Source organism: Camelus bactrianus, chromosome 3 (genome assembly GCF_048773025.1).
Source record: "Camelus bactrianus isolate YW-2024 breed Bactrian camel chromosome 3, ASM4877302v1, whole genome shotgun sequence".
Classification (NCBI taxonomy): Eukaryota; Metazoa; Chordata; class Mammalia; order Artiodactyla; family Camelidae; genus Camelus; species Camelus bactrianus.
The window spans coordinates 11661168-11680171 of record NC_133541.1 but is presented as its reverse complement, the minus strand read 5'-3'; positions in this window follow the sequence as shown (position 1 = coordinate 11680171).

The window sequence follows — 19004 nt, the reverse complement described above, 5'->3', positions numbered from 1 at the left end:
CACTGGGTTTATGATGGGAATTTCAGGTACTATGGTCACCTGGAGCTGTTTCAAGAAGAGAGGAGTTCTTTCCAAAGTGAGCAGAGGGCCTTTGCTATCATTTTCTCCCCAGGGCTCCGTGCAGCATCCCATCTTCCCCAGAAACTTTGAGCTCAGTCACAGGGTCAGAAGGATTTGCACCAGATGGAGCTGTGTCTTGCCTGGGGTCCCACTCAAAGCTGGAAGCCATCTACATTACTGTGCCCGTGGCAGGAGCAGTATGCCCAAATATGGGATCTATTGCGCCCAAAAGCCAAAGAGACTCAGTGAAACTTGTGCTTCTTTCCAGTTCAAGAAATCATTTCGGGATTAGCAGATACACACGACTGTATATAAAGTAGATAAAGAACAAGGCCCTGCTGTATAGCACAGGGAACTATATTCAATACCTTGTAATGGCCTATGATGAAAAAGAGTATGAAAAGGAGTATATATATATGTGTGTGTGTGCGTATAACTGAATCACTATGCTGCACACCACAAACTAACACAACATTGTGAATCGACTATACTTCAATTAAAAAAAAGACATCATGTTTGGGAAGAGCAGCTGTAATTAGAGTCAGTCCGCAATGAAGCTGCTTTATGGGTCATTCAGTGCTTCTCAACCGAGAGCAATTTTGTCCCCCAGAGGATATCTGGCAATGTCTAGAGACAACATCACAACTGGGGAAGGTGTGCTAGAGGTCAGGGACACTGCGAAACAGTCCACACTGCACGATTTATCCAGCCCCAAACATTAGCAGTGCCGAGGCTGAGGGGCCCTGCCCTGCGGTCATCTGTCTCGAGACAAGGATGGGTTGAAAAGGAAAATTCAGTGGATTTGTGGTAGGGACTGCCACCCGGGTCTGCTGCATCTTTGATGGTGGCGCTGCTTTCTGTTTTCAGAGGGAGAGAGGGTTTCCAGAGAATCCATACCTGGAAAGATGGAGGATCCTGCCATTGGCCAAGGTTATCTGTTCCGATCCTACCCTTAGGCATCGTGGAAGTGACTACAGGATGAGTTCACATGTCCCCTGGTCACAGGATGAGTTTATATGTCCATTGGGTCACTGCGAGAGTGACTTGGAGTCAAACACTGTTTATCCCTAACCCCATCCTCCCCTGCTCTGACTGGTGGCCCACGATGGCATGCTCTTGGCTGGCTCAGAGCTGCAGTCACGGATTTCCAAGGGCCCAGGCATCTCCTTTCCCTGGGGCACAGTCACCCTGCCCAGTGGCTGCCACCCGACAGCCCTGTGTTCTTTATGCTCCCCATAATTGTTAACTGCAGGAGACCTTGGGGTTTCTGGGGCCGTGGCCTTTAATGTCACTTCATCCCAGACCACCACAAGTGACAGTTTAAGTAGCTGCTTTGCCACTGGGTGCCATGACTGTTAGTGTCCCATCTGGATACAAGTCAGGTGGCCAAGCTCAGATCCACATTCCTGTGGGGAGCTGTTTCCTGGGTTTGTTGTGAAAAATGCCCTGTGCCTTGTCCATTTGGTAAGTCCCTATTTTTTGCTTCCAGTTTTCTTAGGACTCACCTTAGGAAAGCTTCCCCCAGCATCACCCTGCCCTCCATCGTTACACCCTTCCATTCTTACACACGGCCCAGTGCAGCGTGACCATGTGTTCAGATGACTCTCCCCTTCTGCTAGAACGAGCCCTTCAAACATTTATTGTTGGGAGCATATTAATAATATTTAACAACCTGTACATGAGTGAAAATCAATATATAAATCAATATGTAAAACAGGCTTTTTAATACACTCCCTTTTATTGCTAGAGAAAATAAGCTATATTATTAAACAACTAACAAAGTCTTATAGCACACATCAGTTTGAAATACACCCCTGGTCTAAGGCATTATTTGATATATAGAATTCCATCAACCTCTTCCAGCAAATCTCCCCCATTAATCTGACACTCATTAAGTGCCATAGTCTTGGAGAATTTCTCTTTGATACAAGCTATATCGTTCATGGGGCTGGATAGTCACCAGGTTTCTACTGAATTAATGGCAAATATATTCAAAATTTTCCTAGCTTTCCTAATACTGAAATTTTTACATATTCAAAATTCCACTCACAATTTTTGTTTTTGTTTTTAAAATATCACCACGAAATCACGGATCTTACGTATCTTCTGCTTCAACCCCTTGCAGTCATGATTGTTTTTATTGGTTACTTTTCTTCTTTGATCCATGGGAGACATTTGTTCCCCCCCCTCAGCTCACACACGGAATCCCACTGAGTCCTGACGCTCCGTGTTGGCCCTCTGCTCACTTTGTACCTTCTCCTTGGGGGAACTAATTTACATCACTATCTCTTTTATGCTGATGGCTCACATCCGTATCATTAAGCCCCCTCCTTTTTTCCAGAGATACAGATTTACAGTTCCAGCTTTTTTTCTGGAACATTTCCACGTGAGTATTTTGTAGAGACCTCAGAAGGGGGCTTTTGGGGCCTGACCACGTAGATCCTCTTGGTAATTTTCTATTCGTTGTCTCTTGACTGCTGGCTATAAACTGCCAGCTGCCCCTGCTGTCTTTGGAGTTAAGCTCAGTTCTGTACTGAAATCTTGCTTCCTTATTACTGCAGTAGCTTGAAGCAAATCTGTCTTAATTTTTTAACAAGTGTCCATTGCAGTCTCTCTTAACACCTGTGTTTATAAGAGCACATTCCTGTTCCTTGAAATCCAAAAAGAATCTTAAAAAACACAGAAGTGTTCTATAATATTAAAATGTAAACATATTGAATGTTTTATTAGAAACGAATTGCTTTCCAAGGTATCAAAACATGATTTTTCCTTGTTTCTTGGAGTCTCTTTTGTGAAAAATTTCAGTGATAACATATTAATGAGAGTATTATTTGATTTTCTAGCATTCAGTTTACACAGGAATTCAGGTGCTTATTTCTTCTATAAAAGAATCTAGACACGTTGACACATGCTTTGAATTCAAAGCAAAACATAAACCGATGCAAATAAAATAATACATACAAACATTAAAGGCTTTAAGGATTGATTTCTCTGTAGGGGAGTACTCAGGGTCGGGAGATGGTGTCAATCAGGGCACCCTTCTTGGAGGAGGTAAGTTGTGAGTCAGATGGCAAAGTAGTTGAGAGCCAGCGACTAGTAGGAAGAATGGGAGAAGCAACTTAAAAATAGAACTTACAACACTCCGTTATGAACATGGAAGCCTTTATCCGCAGGCTTTGGACAAGTCACTTCACTTTTCTGACTGTTTTTTTCCCCCTCTGAGCACTTATTTTCTACTCGGACCTTCATATTCCACTGTTGCGTGAAGAGGGTCCAGATTTGGGGGTTCCTTTCCTGGAGAAGGGGATGAGGAATGTTGAGAGAGTTCCAGAAAGGGGAGCTGAGAACCGGTTAAAGACTGACTGGTATATATAGAGAAACAAAATTATACTGTATGGCACAGGAAAATATAGTCAATATCTTATAGTAGCTCACGGTGAAAAAGAATATGAAATTGAGTATATGTGTATTTGTATGTGACTGATGAATTGTGCTGTACACCAGACATTGACACAATATTGTAAACTGACTATAATTCAATATATATATATATAAAAAAAAAAAGAATGAATAAGGAGTCCTTGGGTGGTGAGACCACCTCCAGTTCTCCCTGTTCTCTCTGCCCTGGATTCGCCTTTGTGCCCCGTCTCTTCTCTCCAAGACTCCGGGGACTTGCGGGCTCTGGGCTGGTCCTGAAAGACCGGGAGCACCCCTCTCCCGAAGCTGGCTGCCCTGCGATCACGGGACACTGGGAGTGAATGCTCTCTCCCCTCTGTCTGCTGTTCGGCCCTCTTGAGTCTTTAGTGGGATTTACTACGTTCCAAAGGATCTGCATTTGTGGTTTGGAGTTCTGCAAGGATCCAATAGCAATTTAAAAGAACTTTTCCTAAACTTTAAAGCAGTTGAAAGACATAAAATTCCTTCCTGATTAATTTCCAATTTACAACATTATTGTTAGAGATTGTGCCTTGTGTGGTTTGTGTGTTCTAATAAATGATTAATTTTTGTTGATTGTCTACAGCACTTTAAAAGAATAGTATTATTTGGGGAATATAAGGTTTAATGTATTTAATGTATTAAAACGTTCTATTAGAACATCATTTTATTATGGTCTTTCTGTTAATGTTGCCTGTATTTCTAACAGGTTTTGCTTACTTTATTTTAGGACTGTTTTTCAGTACACAGCTACCATAAACTCATAGTGGATTATACCCTTTATAAAAATCAAATGCTTGCCTTGGGCCAAATCTTTAAGGCTTTTGTTGTTAGTTCTACTTTATTGATAGTAGTATTGAAGCAGCTATTTATTTTCTGTATGTGTGCTGTGTCTTCATCCAGTCTTAAAAAGAGATTGCAAATCAATAGATAGAAAATCACCAGGAGAAAAAGAGAAAGGAACATGAACAGGAAATTCACTTACAACTCCCCCCACCCCTGCCAGATGTCCAATAAACACGTAAGAAATGTTGAGTTTCACTACTGTCGAAGACTTGAAGATGAAACTAGCAATGGGGTAACAGAGACTTAACCATTCCCTGTCTGTCATGCAGACAGAGATGTAGCAAAATTAACTAAGTTTCTCATGGGAACCAATGCATATAATTTTTAAGGAATATTTTTTTCTAATTATTTAGTGAAATAAATAAGCAGAGACCCATACAAGGATTTTCCCACAGAGATGTTCATTGTATTATTGTTTACAACAGTAAAAAATTGGAACAAATCTAAAAGTTAAAAAAAGTATTGCCTAAACAAATGAAGACCTGTCTGACCAATACAATATGTAGCCATTAAATCGTATTTTAAAGACTATTCAGTAACATGAGAAAATTTTCATAATACCTTGTAAACTAAAAATACAGGTGCACACATGCATATACACATATACATATATGTGTATGTATGTGTATATATACATATAAAAATACTTTTTTTTTTCTTAAGAAAGGAGAAATGGGAACCAGTGCATTTGTCAAAGAAAGCAGGCTGTTAGTCATTCTCAGATTACGGTGATATTTACTTTTTTTTTTTTTTTTACATTTTTCACGATAAATGTGCAATATTTTTGTAATAAATAAGCATCAAAGCTGTATTTATTTATTTTAACATTTTTTATTGAGTTATAATCATTTTACAACGTTGTGTCAAATTCCAGTGTTCAGCACAATTTTTCAGTTATACATGAACATACATATATTCATTGTCACATTTTTTTTTTCTGCTGTGAGCTACCAAAAGATCTTGTATATATTTCCCTGTGCTATACAGTATAATCTTGTTTATCTATTCTACATTTTGAAATCCCAGTCTGTCCCTTCCCACCTCCCGCCCCCTCAAAGCTGTATTTAAAAACATTAGTATTAGAAGTGTTTAAAGGAGGGTAAGGGTTTTAAATGAGGATGGTATTACATTTTATGTAAATGAAAATGATCCAAATCATTCAACGTGAACTCACTAAGTATCTGGACCAATATTGTGATCACCATATGGATGTATTTGCATGGTTTTCTTCTTGAGAGATTGATATCAAAATTTTTGCCTCTTCAGTGTGCTGTCTCCCAGGCGGTCAGGTCTGCTTTGTCACTGGTAATCACTTCATCATCTTGTTTAGCTCATATGATGTAGCTAGGCAAAGTTTCTAAGTTGGGAATTTTTGAAAGGGAAACAATTTGAACATAAAGGTAAGTTACTTTTGGTTTAGAATTTTAAACGAGGATACTTTGGCTTTTCTTCCATTAAAGCATTCACTCATTTGCCCATCATTTGCCCACCTGTCTTTATGTAAATATGAGACAGTAATGTAGATTACTGATAGCCTTTTATGTTCTTATGAGACACGGGTCTGAGTTCTGCATTTCCTTAGCTCTTGTGGCAATGGGTTTGGGTGAATTACACTTCCAGCCGCTAGATGGCAGCTAACCTCCACTAGTAGCCGTTTCCAACCCCCTCACCCCCTTTTCAGAGCTTAGATTGCATCATCTAATGTTCTGTGCTTGAAAAGAAAAAAGAAAAGAACCCAACATGTGGTATCTCTGGATTAATCTCATTTTATTAACCTCCGAACATAAGATTTTATAGGGCATACGATTGAAATGCTGTAAATCTTGTAACTGGAATTCGGAGGATTTCTTTTTGAAAAGAAAAGAAAAAAAGTCTGATAAGCCAAAGCCTGTTGATCGCAGGCACGGTGCTCCCTTCATGCGTCTCCTGATCGATTATTAATAGTAGAGCTTTACCAACTTGACATTCCCGTAGTACAAACACTACTGCGACAACAATTCCCTGTAAGGAAAGTATTTGTAAACCTTAGCTGATGGCTCTGAGCGATGGTAAGTTGATGCTTAGTGTATTGAAATTCACTCTAATAAATAATTCAGTTCACAAAATTCTGAATTGCAGTTCTATCGCATTTGATAATCATTCGGTAGAATGATAATAAAAAAAAAGAGCACCTGCTTGTATATTTCCATGCAAGAAAATGTGTAAGAGCTGATTGTGGTATAAACCTCTAGCTTCAGTCTGGGTTAATTGAGGAAAGTAGAAATGCAGAATAAACAAGTATACACCCTCTATTTAACATAGGCACAGAGGAGGAAAAGTGACTCTTACAGGAGGGGCTGGAATCTGCCTTTCACATTTTTCAATGATTCTATTGCAACCCCAAACACCACTATTACCACCGACACAACAAATTAAAAAAGAACAACAACAACAAGAATGAGAACAATGATGGCATGAAAAACAACACCTTCAAGAGAGTTAGAAAAATAGAGTTACTACTTAACAGAAAGAAACATCATTTTTAGTTTATTACTATATGCAGTATAGGTTAATTAAAAAATTATCACTTATGATGTAATGGGAATGTAAATTGGTGCAGCCACTATGGAGGACAGCATGGAAGTTCCTTAAAAAACTAAAAATACAGTTACCATATGATCCAGCAGTCCCACTCCTGGGCATATGTCCAGAGAAAACTCTAATTTGAAAGGATACATGCATCTCAATGTTGAAAGCAGCACTGTTTACAATAGCCGAGACATAGAAGCAACCTAAATGTCCACTGACAGATGAATGGATAAAGAAGGTGTGATACACACACACACACACGCGCGCGCGCGCGCACAGTGGAGTACTACTCAGCCATAAAAAAGAATGAAATAATGCCATTTGCAGCAACATGAATGGACCTAGAGATTACCATATTAAATGAAGTAAGACAAAAAGACAAGTATCATATGGTATCACTTATATGTATATGTAGAGTCTAAAAAAATGTGATACAAATGAACTTATTTACAAGCCAGAAATAGACACACTGATGTAGAAAACAAACTTATGGTTACCAAAGGGGAAAGAGGGGGAGGCATAAATTAGGAGTTTGGGATTAACACATACACACTACTATATATAAAATAGATAAGCAACAAGGACTTAACTGTATAGCACAGGGAACTATATTCAATATCTTGTGATAACCTATAATAGACAATAAACTGAAAAGTTATATATGTAGCTGAATCACTTTGCTGTACACCAGAATCTAACACAACATTGTAAATCTCCTTCAATAACAAAATGATCACGTGTTGTGTGTCAGATGCAGTACTAATCATAATATTCAAAATCCTTGTTTTAAAAACATCCTAGTACAAATAATTATATTTCTGAAATATAATGATTATTTAGCATGAAACTATTAGAATCAAGGAATGAGCAATAGAATTTCAGAGGAGGGAAGCCTGAGATTCAGGAAGGACTCCACAGAGGAAGGAACACGAGGACACATCCCTGACACATGAATGGGACTTTGACCTGCACAGAAGGAGGGCAGTGTGTTTCAGACAGATTCTGGAGGTTACATCTGGAGAAGAGCATGGGCCCCCACTGGCAGGAGCGGACGATGGATGATGTCCTTGCACAAGGTGGAGGTCTGCAGGAAAGGGCAGGAAGTGGCTTGAAGCTCTTTTCTCTCTTCATTGTTGCATATTTTTGGCCAGGACCTCCCCTCTCCAAGTCTTGCTTTTCCATACATATCAGAATAAAATTTTAACATTGAATAAGAGTTTTGACCTGGTTTAATGAGATTTCATCTCTACAAGAGTTGAATGGAACTAATTAGAGAAAAATAAAGCCAGATAGACTGCTTACCACTTGGAAAACTTCCTGCAGGACAAACTTTTGTGACTTAGAGATGTTTTCCATTTCATTAATTTTCTTAAAAAAAAAAAAAAGGAGAAATGTAATTCCCAAATGAAGATCATAGTTTGGAGAAAAATTGCCTTCAGCTATAGTTCTTTTAGTCATAATTGCCTCATATTTTCTCTTAGGAGGTTGTGGCTTTCAGCTTTGTGTATTTTCTGGATTTGAAAAGCAATAGATTTTCTCCCATTGCTCTACATCACTCAGTGAATTAACACCTTCAGTTTTTGTTTTTCTATGCTTTGTTGTTCTGATGGAATAAGCAGTTGGGCGCCCCTGGTTTTCTTCCTTCCATTGTTTGGCTGGGAAACCCACTTGCCAAAGTAATGCTCTGGTGGTCTGCCTTGGTCTTCAGGCTGACGGTCTGACCCTGATTTGTTTCAAAATCATGCTCAGGAGTGGCAAGAAGATCAGTGATGATGTGAAAGAGAACACATGCGATTTGGCTGAGAGATGATTCTCCTTTGGGCTTTGGGATAAGAAGGGAGGGAGACTGAAGCAGATTGCGGAGGGGGGTTAAGGGAGAATGAGGAAGAACCAGATGTAGAAGGTGGAACAGGCCTTACTCAGCAGGTGGCAGTGCTACGAATGCCAGGCTGATTTTATGGGGAACCGACAGATGCTGTCCTCCTTCTAGAATTTTCTGTTGGAGCAGATGCAAATGTTAACACTTTGCTTTGGGAAAAGGAGAGGAAGAAAATGGAAACGCAGAGAGAACATGTTTTCTCCTGGCCTGCTCTAGCTCCCTTTCAGAACACTCCCTGCAGGAACATGTTTTTCCTTTATTTTATGAAAAGAAAATGGTACAGACTTTTTTTTAGCTCTGTACTTTTCCCCTTAGGTTCTTTTTTCTTTCTTTTTTTTTTTTTAAACTCTTGGGGGATAGGTAATTAGGCTTCTTTATTTATTTTTAATGGAGGTACTGGGGATTGAACCCAGGACCTCATGCATGCTAAGCAGCTCACTCCACCACTGAACTATACCCTCCCCCTAATTTTTCCCTTAGTTTTTAGGTGTACTATTGCTTCCACTTTAGTTGAGTAATTTAGACTAATTTCAAAGCTGAGTTTTATAAAAAGTTCTTTTCTAAAATCTTTTCAACCTTACTGCATATTAGGGGTATATTTTGCATACATTGACTCATGATCTTGATACAGCAGCATGGATTCCAATATACTTTGATAGGGTCTTACAATTTAGTGCTTTATCATTGGCTAATTCAGGTTGTATCTCCTTTGCTAGATTATGAACTCTTTGTATCTTATACTTGAATAACATTGTGTTGGGTGTATCAGAGAAGCTCAAAAAACGGTTGACTTTGATGAGATTAATGAGCTATACTAAAACGTTCTCTTAAAATGTATAACACTTTTTCTTCACTCACACCTATAATATGGAATTAATTTCCTTACCACCTGGGACAGGGGTTACACAATCCAAAGAAAGGGTCTTTCTTTGCATCTTCGGTTCCTATTAAACAGGAACTTTCCCACGTTTTGGATGATGTCATGTTTGAAAGTTAAAACGGTTGAAAGAAATTGTTCAGATTAATTTCATGCCTGACACTGAATCACCAGGCAAGGGCTGCGTTTTCACAAACCTTGCCTTATCCTGGGCTACATGTTTTCATACCTGGACCATTTATGCCTCCATAATAATGGCACTTAATTCAATCAATGGAAGTTAGTTTGTGTAATTAATTGTGCCATTTCCTTGGCTGTTTGAATCTGTCTGGGGCGCTACCCTTAAATACAGGGCCCAATGTTCACTGTTTTCAGTGGAAGAGTTAATGACAGATGGAAAGTCAGGAAGCTTGCAATTAAGAAGCAGGAATGAGATGTTGCATTATAGAGCACTGTGAAATGTACTTATGGTAGGAAATGTATGTGTATGTATTAGTATACATATATATTTTTTAATGGCGGTACTGGGGATTGAACTCAAGACCTTGTGCATACTAAGCATGTGTTCTACCACTGAGCTATATCCATCCCCCCTCTGTTAATATTAATTGGGTGTCCTTTTATCCCTGCTCTGTCAGGAAAGTTGTGGTGCTGGTTTTGGTAAGAAGTAAGCTTGGAAACTCCTCTTAAAGAAGCTTTGAAAGAACATTCGATCTGCATAGTGTTTATATAATTTAGTTTTGTTAGCAATAAAATGAATTTATTCTTTATGTATGCAATAGCAGAGTTCATGTTTGCTCACTGAAATGATACTTTCGCACTTTTGTTATTAAAGGAAACAGCAGCGTTTGAGATTTGTCTTGTGAAATCTATAGGCAGTAACGACATTTATTACAAGTTATGTTATGGTCTTTAAGAAAGGTGAAGTATAGAAGACACTAACAGGTAAATAAATTGGGTTATTTTTGTCTTCTTTGGCAAAGTAAATTGTGCTCTGTTGATAGCAGAGTACTCTTTTTCGACTGTAGGTTGTTTGGGGTTTAAAGACCTAATTAACTCCTGGATGAGGTTATAAATAGAACCGTTCTTCATTCACTTAATGAGCAGCACAAATATAGCTGTGGTACAGACCGATCCATCTCAGACCTCTAAGAGTCTGCAGTGGTCTTGGTGGAGGTCAGAGGTCACCAAAAGCAAGGCATCTGAGTCTCCCCTTGAACTCTGGTCTTCTGTCAGCTCCTTTCTTTATGAAGTGATCAAATCATTCTTGGCCCTGGGACACATCTTCCTTTAATGTCTCCCCAAGCCTTTCCTTAAAGCTTTTCACAGAGAGACAAAACTTTCTTTCCAGAAATTACCACTTGGCTTCAGATAAATGGATTTTCTGTATCTGATCACGTTCTTTTTTCCCCCCTTTTTCAGTTTTATTAGGTAGAATTATTGCAGTTTGATGGCACATATACATTATATTTGATCACATTCTTATAATCAAAAGATTTTCTGTCTCATGGACCAGTGCATCTCAATTTACTGCCAGACCCCTTGGCGTGGGTGTGAGTGCTGACCGTTGGTGTTTATAAATATGTCTTGATTATTTCCATGGGCTTGTATTTATTTATGATAAATATCCTATTAAATGAAGATTTGCAGAGTTAAGCTATCATACATTGGGAAGTTCTCCATGATGGTGGCCAGTTAATGTGCTTTTGATATTTGAAGCCCTGGGATGTGCTATTTTTTTTTTATTGCTTTTAGAAGAGGTCTCTTGAGTGAATCAACTGATAATCCCTAATATTAGGATTTGATTTTGCATCAGATGATGTTTGACTTACTTTATTCTCTGAAAAAAAGGAACGAGATTTTGGGATGACCATTTTTTGATATTTTAGCACCAGAGGAAAGCACTAGATGCAGGATTAAGTGAGAATTTTTATGTTTGCTGGTGAACCTGACTCTACATTTTTCTTCCTCTATTGAACAAAACAAGCACCACTGTGACAACAGCTGATGGCCCTCAAAGTGATGCTCCCGTGGCCCTTGGGCCCCCATCCTCATTTCTGCAGCTGGAAGTCTTGGGTTCCTGCAGGCTGTGTGTGTCTGCTGGTGAGTCAGCAGGAGTGGGTGCCTGTGAGCTGAGGGGTTTCTCAGTATTACTCACTGGTTCTCGACGTCTTCAATGCCAGAGACCAGATCTTGGGATGGGCAGTGACTTATGCAATGAAATATGTTTTCCTTCTATGTAAATACCTGATAAACTAAATCAGAAACCAAAAGGAGGGAATATGAGCTGAAGTTTCTGTTGCTTTACATTTGGGAAAATGATCACGGCTTGGTGCCTTAGAACGCCCATGTGAGGAACGATAGCAAATAAAAGGCAACTTGAAGGTGAAGATCATTCGTGTCTGCTGCTTTCACAGAGCAAGAATGATCGCATCGATGAGGGTTCTCTTCATATCTCTCTACTTAATACTGGCCATATATTTGTTTGGACCTCCGATTTCTCAAAGAACACATAATTAAGCCACGGGATCATTTCCACGCTGCTGCTTCAGATTCTAACTACAGACAAGATTCTAATTAGAGAAGTGTTATTTTTCTCACTTGTGTGAAATGATGCTAAAATTTTGGTCTTAAACAAGGAGTAACTGGGATAACTGAGGTTGGCAATATAGTCGGGAAAGGATTAACATGAAAAATTATAACCATACTAAGCTGCGACCCCAAAGCAGGATGTGAGAAGGGCTTACTACCATGAACTCTGTCATTTGCACCAAGATTTGATATCCACATATTCACTCAGAGCATCTGAGGTTGTGTTTAGGTTTGGGAAGGGAATCTTATAAAGCACCACAGCTTTATACACAGAGAACAAGCATTATGGTCCAGAGAGCATCATTTGTTCAAGATTGGGCATCTAGAATGGGAAAAAAATTTCCACGGGGAAAACAATATTGTCAAAGATGTCACAGAGCTGCAGCATTAAAGTGATCAACCTCATTCCAGATGTTATCATAATCCTTCCAGTGTTTCGTATGCCATGTTGTCAGACTGGCTGGGTAGAATTGATGTTGAGACGATGTTTCAGTTACTTTAAGTACGCTGTGTGCGTGGGATCCAAGTGGCAGGGATCACTCACTTAGCTCATACATCTTGTTTGGAGCTGGACGGTGCCTGTAAGGTCACCTGGCCACCTACTTCATGGGCCAGTGCGGCTGGTGGTTTATCAACGTCACATGACCAACCCGTATATGGGAGTCAGGATCAAAAACGTGGCTTCCCAAAGCCAGGACAACACTGTTTCTACGGAGATTCGTGGAGGTGGAACCAGGAGGAAGACAAAGAGAGAAGTCGGGGGTGGGGGTGGGTTCCTGAGGTTTTCTTGCTGTATGTGTAACCTGCTCTCAGTGCCCCAAATTCCTGATTCGTACACTGTCCACTTGAAAGGTACTATACAAAATAACGTCTGGAATGTGCATTTAGCATCGAGCATCTCTCTTCCAATCTTTGCCTGCAGAACTTAGACGTTCTGCTTAGGGTAGGCTGTACTCTGAATGCGCCTGCTTTCTGTGTCCCCCTCTGAGATTTCACCTGTGTTTCCTTCTTCTGCTCTTGAATTTTTATGCATGAGGCATCAAGAAACCTGTGCATCTTTTTTAAGCATTTGTTGTACAATTTCAACTCATGGAAATGGCAAAAAATCAACAAACCATACCACTTCATTTGAAGCTTTTAAAATTATTATTTTTTTTTGAGGGGAGGCAGCTCAAATAATTATTGAATCAATGTATGATTGGTTCATTTTCTTTTGTTTATGAGTTTTTTCTTTATATTATGAAATTAGAAATAAAGAAAAAGGTATTGGATTTTTTGGTCTCGTGTATATTGACCTTCATGGTTTCAAGATGAAAAGACCAGTAGGAAAAGTAAAGAATCAGAGCTTTATTCAGATTTCGTTAGTCACGTAGTCTCTAGCACGCTCTGTTTCTCTAGATACCCCCATTCCCGTGTGCGTTGCTATGATTCTTCACTTTACCTGTGCTCAACACAGTGGAATCGTCTTTGACAACTGCGTCTACTTTTCTCCACTGCCAGTGGTCAGATTCTATCTTTCTATTCCTTCCGTTCTTTCTTCAACCAGGATTTCTTTGTAGGAGGAGCTTAGGGGTAGCTTGTTTGTTTTTGAGAGACTCTGGTGACCACTCTCCATCCCTCCATTAAATCCTATGTTTCCTCCTGCCCAGGAGTCTGACTTCAGTCTCTCTTCACTCTAGTCCTTCAGCATAATCTTCCTACTCAACTCTTCCATCAGTTGTGCTTTTCAGTGACTTTCTGATGCCAACAAGGGCCAGCTAGTTAGGTTAACAACCAAAGTTCAGCCTCAGCTTACCTTTCAGAGGTTAATCACTCATGTTAGAGGTACAAATTTCAAACTCCTGATTTACCCCTTCCCACCCTTTTAACCCCCTGGCAATCATACGTTTGTTCTCTGTGTTTGTGAGTCTGTTTCTATTTTGTAGATAAGTTCACTTGTGTCCTTTTTTTTTAGATTCCACATATGAAGCTCTCTTTTGAATTCCAACCTTGGTGCTTTGCTTGTAATATTTCGCCCTCTGTATTATGCCCTACCTTTATTTGAATCTTATTCTCCCTTAAAGCTTGACTTAAATCCTACCTTCTCCAAGAAGCTCTCTTTGTTCATTAGCTGTCATAAACCTGTATTTTATCTGAGCTAAGCCAGCGTCAGATAAAAGACATGCCACTGTTCCCTTCACCACTAAGATAGAAAAACAGCTGATGATTAAAGTAGGATGCATTGCTTTCTTAGAATTGTTATTTATTTTAATTGAAAAAGCGCTTTCAAACTGAATTAAATAGATGAAAAAAATTATATGTCCACCCTTGTGCACCCATGCAAATACAGGTGCAATGCATTGGTTAAGAAATTTCGAAACCTTTTTCACACTCAGGGTCTGCCTCTTCTGGGATTTTCTTTCCATCTGCTGTCATCCATTCTGTAAGCTGCAATGCTGGTGTTTTCTTGATCTTCCCAGAAGGTGTCAGTGGAAGATTTTCAGAAAACAGCTGGTACACACACTCCTTCCTCAGTTGGATGTTGAATTGTTTGTTGCCTGTGACATCAGGGTGCTGGAGTGGCCTTGTCATGCCGCTCAGAGTGGCAACTGAGTCTGCACAACTCTGGCAATGACACCTGTGTCAGGATTGCTCTCAACCAGCAGCTATGAGGGTGCATATCAGATGCATCCAATTTCAACATGGTAAGAAGGGAAAAAATGTGCAACTCAGAATGGGTGAAATATGGTACTTTCTCATCCCACTGAACTCATTCAGCATTTTTATATGCTGCCCCCCTGTATCATTGTTTACAAGGCTATTAAACTGATGAATGTGTTTGATTCTGCTGGGCCTCAGTAAGACATTCTTAGAGGTGGAAATCCATGAAAAAAATGTGTCGATGGTAACTGATAAAATCTGGATCCACTCTTTTTCTTGGGACATACTCAGAAATCAAGGGCAAAATTTCCCAACAGCTTTGGATTGGAACTTGTGGGTTAGGTTAAATTCCTTGGGAATTTGTCCCCTACATTGATACTGTCATGGATTGTAGTCTTAACTTTTTTGCAATTAAAGAATAGAGTCATAATTTTCATGTATTAGGTGCCTGTAGGGGTCCAGGAGTTTTACGTAAATTTAAACCATCGCAAGTGAGTTAGGCAGGTGGGTGTATTTCTAGGGCACACTTTAGGAAACCAAAGCTCTGATGTCATAGAGCTCAGAGAGGACAGAGCTGGGTTTTAAATCCAGGCCTCTCTGTCCCCAGGGCTGACACTTTTCTATTACATCACATGGCGTAGGTGGTACACGTGGGTCTGCAAGACCCAAAGTAGGTGACTCTTCATAATTTAGGGATGAGTTCAGGAAATTTCCCAGTTTGGAATGTAAGCGTAAAATGTATTAAATGGTAAAAAATGGCAATAATTTGGAACACAGATCCAAGAGAAGCACCTTCTTTTCTTTTTTAATGATACTTTCCACAATCTGCAATCGTATTTTATTTAGAATTATGTATTCATTTATGCTCTATTTATTTTACATCTTCCCCCAGTGAAGGCAGGAACGATGGCGATGATTCTGAGATACACCTTTCCACATTTTAACATCTGTGAATTCAGAATGCAACTTAAAATTGAAGTTGTATTTATAAGTGTAATTGGCAGCATTTTGTCTTTTCCTCTTTGAGTGTTCCATAAAATAATTATGCATCCTACAATTAATATTTTTTTAATGTGTGATTAAGTGTGGATGTTAATTAGCTGCTCTGTGCTTAGTATGTAGTACAGTGCCTGGCCCCTTAAAAGGTACTCATATTTGCTGAATGAATGAATGAATGAATGAAAGTGGAACTTTAAACTTTGCCTGAAGATACTTGGGTTTCTGGATGAAGTCTCCTGCCTACATGTGGCCCACTGCCCACTCTTGTTTTCTCATTATGTCTGGTTTAAGATTTGTGAATGGACGATATTCTCAGCCTGGAACAGTGCATCGTCCAAGCAGATGGGGCTGGAGGACTTTGGCTTAAAAGTTCTTAAAGGAGGAGACTTGCCCACAGAAGCCTTTGCCTGGTGGAAACTGCTCATAGGAAGACCCTTCTGAGTCTCTCGCTGAGCAGCATTTGCTAACTCTTCTCCAGTGACCAGAAACCAGTTTCGTCGCAGGCTGGCCATTAGGGGGCAGGTGGTCAGATGCAGATTCAGGCTTGTGCTTTACTCTGTGCTGCTTAATGACAATCCTCTGGGAGCCTCCTTCATTCAAGGGGATCCCTTAAGATACCTACTGCCTCTTTTTTGCCCAAAGGAGGCTGAAATCCAGCCACAGAGGCTGGAAGACTTTGCAGTTTACTGCAAAGCCTCATGAGAGCCATGGTGACGCCTGCCAGACGTGGAATGAATGCCATCAGCCATCTGTGGAAATCATCCCAGAAAGTAACTCTTCCCAAGAGATACGTTGTAAACGGCTACTGATGAAATGAGGATGGTGCCCGAAATACCAACAGGAAAGCACCAATTTCAGTGTAACTAATGAAGGATCAGCGGTCACATAATGAATTGTGACCTCTGTCCTGAGGTCACGTGTTGACAGAGGAGTCTCAGGACTGATACTTAGATGCTGAGCAAGGAGGATGAGAAAATACTGCGATTTGCTGGTGACCTTTCGACACCGCACGGAGGAGAATGACTTCTAGTCTAGACACAGTCTTCATCGTTAGAACAGAAAATAGCCACTTACCAATACCCAGAGGTTGATTTAGAAAGTATCCCATAAATAAACTCTAATTTCTTGTGCTCTAGTGCTTGGCTTACCAAATAATATTCAGATCTGAATTCTGTCTCTCTGTTAACTCTGCATATGGAGGCCATGCCCTAGTGTTTGCTGTTGAGCAGGTGAACCTCCCAAGTGCAGACACCAAATTAGCATCCAAATTAGCAGTAGGTGTCAGTACCAAATTAGCATCCTGGCTTTCAAGTGAGTGTCTTGTGAGGCTGATTAGCAGGATTTGGTGGGATGGGTTCCCTATTTCCTGATTTATCCTTGCATGACCTGATGGGATTTGAGTTCCTGACACTTGAGTTTCAAGCAGTCCTGGATTCAACATGCCCAACCTTAAACGTCCTGCCTTTTATTCATCTGGTTGAGAGAAATCACATGGATGAGATCTCTCAGATCATGTGGGCTGTGATTTCCCATCCTGTCTTTAAAGGAAGGATGATCGAAATGTTTAGTCATGAAGAATGAATGACCTCGGTTTATTTGTATGTACAACTGTGTGAATACAAGTAATTTATGGACATCTTTTGCAATTTGCATATGAATAAGCTTCTTTATGGGGAGGAAATGGCTGCACTGGGTTACAATGAACCTCTCTGACAATCAGTCACAATTCGTCATGATGCTGGCAGGTAATTGTGCACACAAAGTTGTTTAGACAGAGACAGACGGAATTTCCTCTGCAAATTATTTCGAGCTGTGGCTTCTCTGCTTTCTCTTTTGATACGGTTTCAAGTTACTCATTGTTCAAAGAAGTGATTCAAAGATCTCAATGGACTCCAAGCTTACTGTTGGGCAGTGTGCAGAATTAGACGAACATCAGAAGTTGTGTTGCAACCCAGTGGTTCAGACTCTTTGATTGGTTGATAAGCAGGATTAAGAGACACGGGTAAATGATACAGCATGTAAACAGTATTACCTAACAACACAAGGCTTTGCAACAGAGGAGAAGGCTAAGGGGAGAGACTCTAGAAGGAAAGCTTGAATGATACTGGTGCACTTGTAATTTTTATCCTGTGTATGTGGTGAATAATGCTTGCAAATTAGACATGTAAGCATGAACTTCTGGTCCTCCAAAGGACTTTTCTTTTGAAAGCTTGTCGGATAATGAGTAGGTCTCCCAGGAGTTAGAAGATCGTCCATAAGCTGAGCAGACCGCTGTGATGTTCAGGCTCGGGAGGAGACAGCTCTGGAAGCAGAGCATCACCCGAGTTTTAACGGTAAGGAAAGCTTGCGTTTTTGTGTGTCTCGGATTATCATGCCTGGGGGCCAAAATTCCTGCAAAAGGTTCAAAGTTATATTCTGATGAATTTGTGAGAAACATGTTAGTCTACTAATTTTTGGATCATGTGCAAGGCTACATGTTGATATTTCAAATAAAAAAAAAGGGTACTGCATCTTTAGGCTTTCCTGCACATTCCACCTAAACTGTAAATACTTGTAGAAATACAGGCTGCATCTTTTGGGATGATGCTTGCCTGATGGACAAAACCCCTTCAGGGTGCTTTGGTGACTGCATTCTCCCAGACCTGTAAGCTTCTGTTGGTGATGAGAGGTGGTTAAGGCTGCAGGTTTTCTAGGTTCTTTGAAATGGCCTCCCCTCCTCCCACCCCGCCCCACCCGCCATCCCACTGCCTTCTGTAGGCCTGGAAATCTCACAGACCTTGGGATGCAAGGATGTGTCTTTGGAGTCTCATTGAAGAATGAGCTCCGCCTGCCTAGGACTCAACTCAGCAGCTTTTTATTATGCAGATGTATAAAGAGGGGTTTGGAACCTCTTCCACTGCTAATTAACGTCTGAAGAAAATGGAGGTTCTCCAGGTTCTCAGCGCTGACACATGCTTCCTCAGGGCTTCATCACTGTATCTTTCATTTGTCCCCAGCAACTTACTCTTCCACCACAAAACACAGGAATGCTGTCTCTGCTAAGCGTTCCTAAGCTTTCCAACGCCAGCCACCCTCCACTTCCCCCAGCCCCAGGATTCTCATGCATCC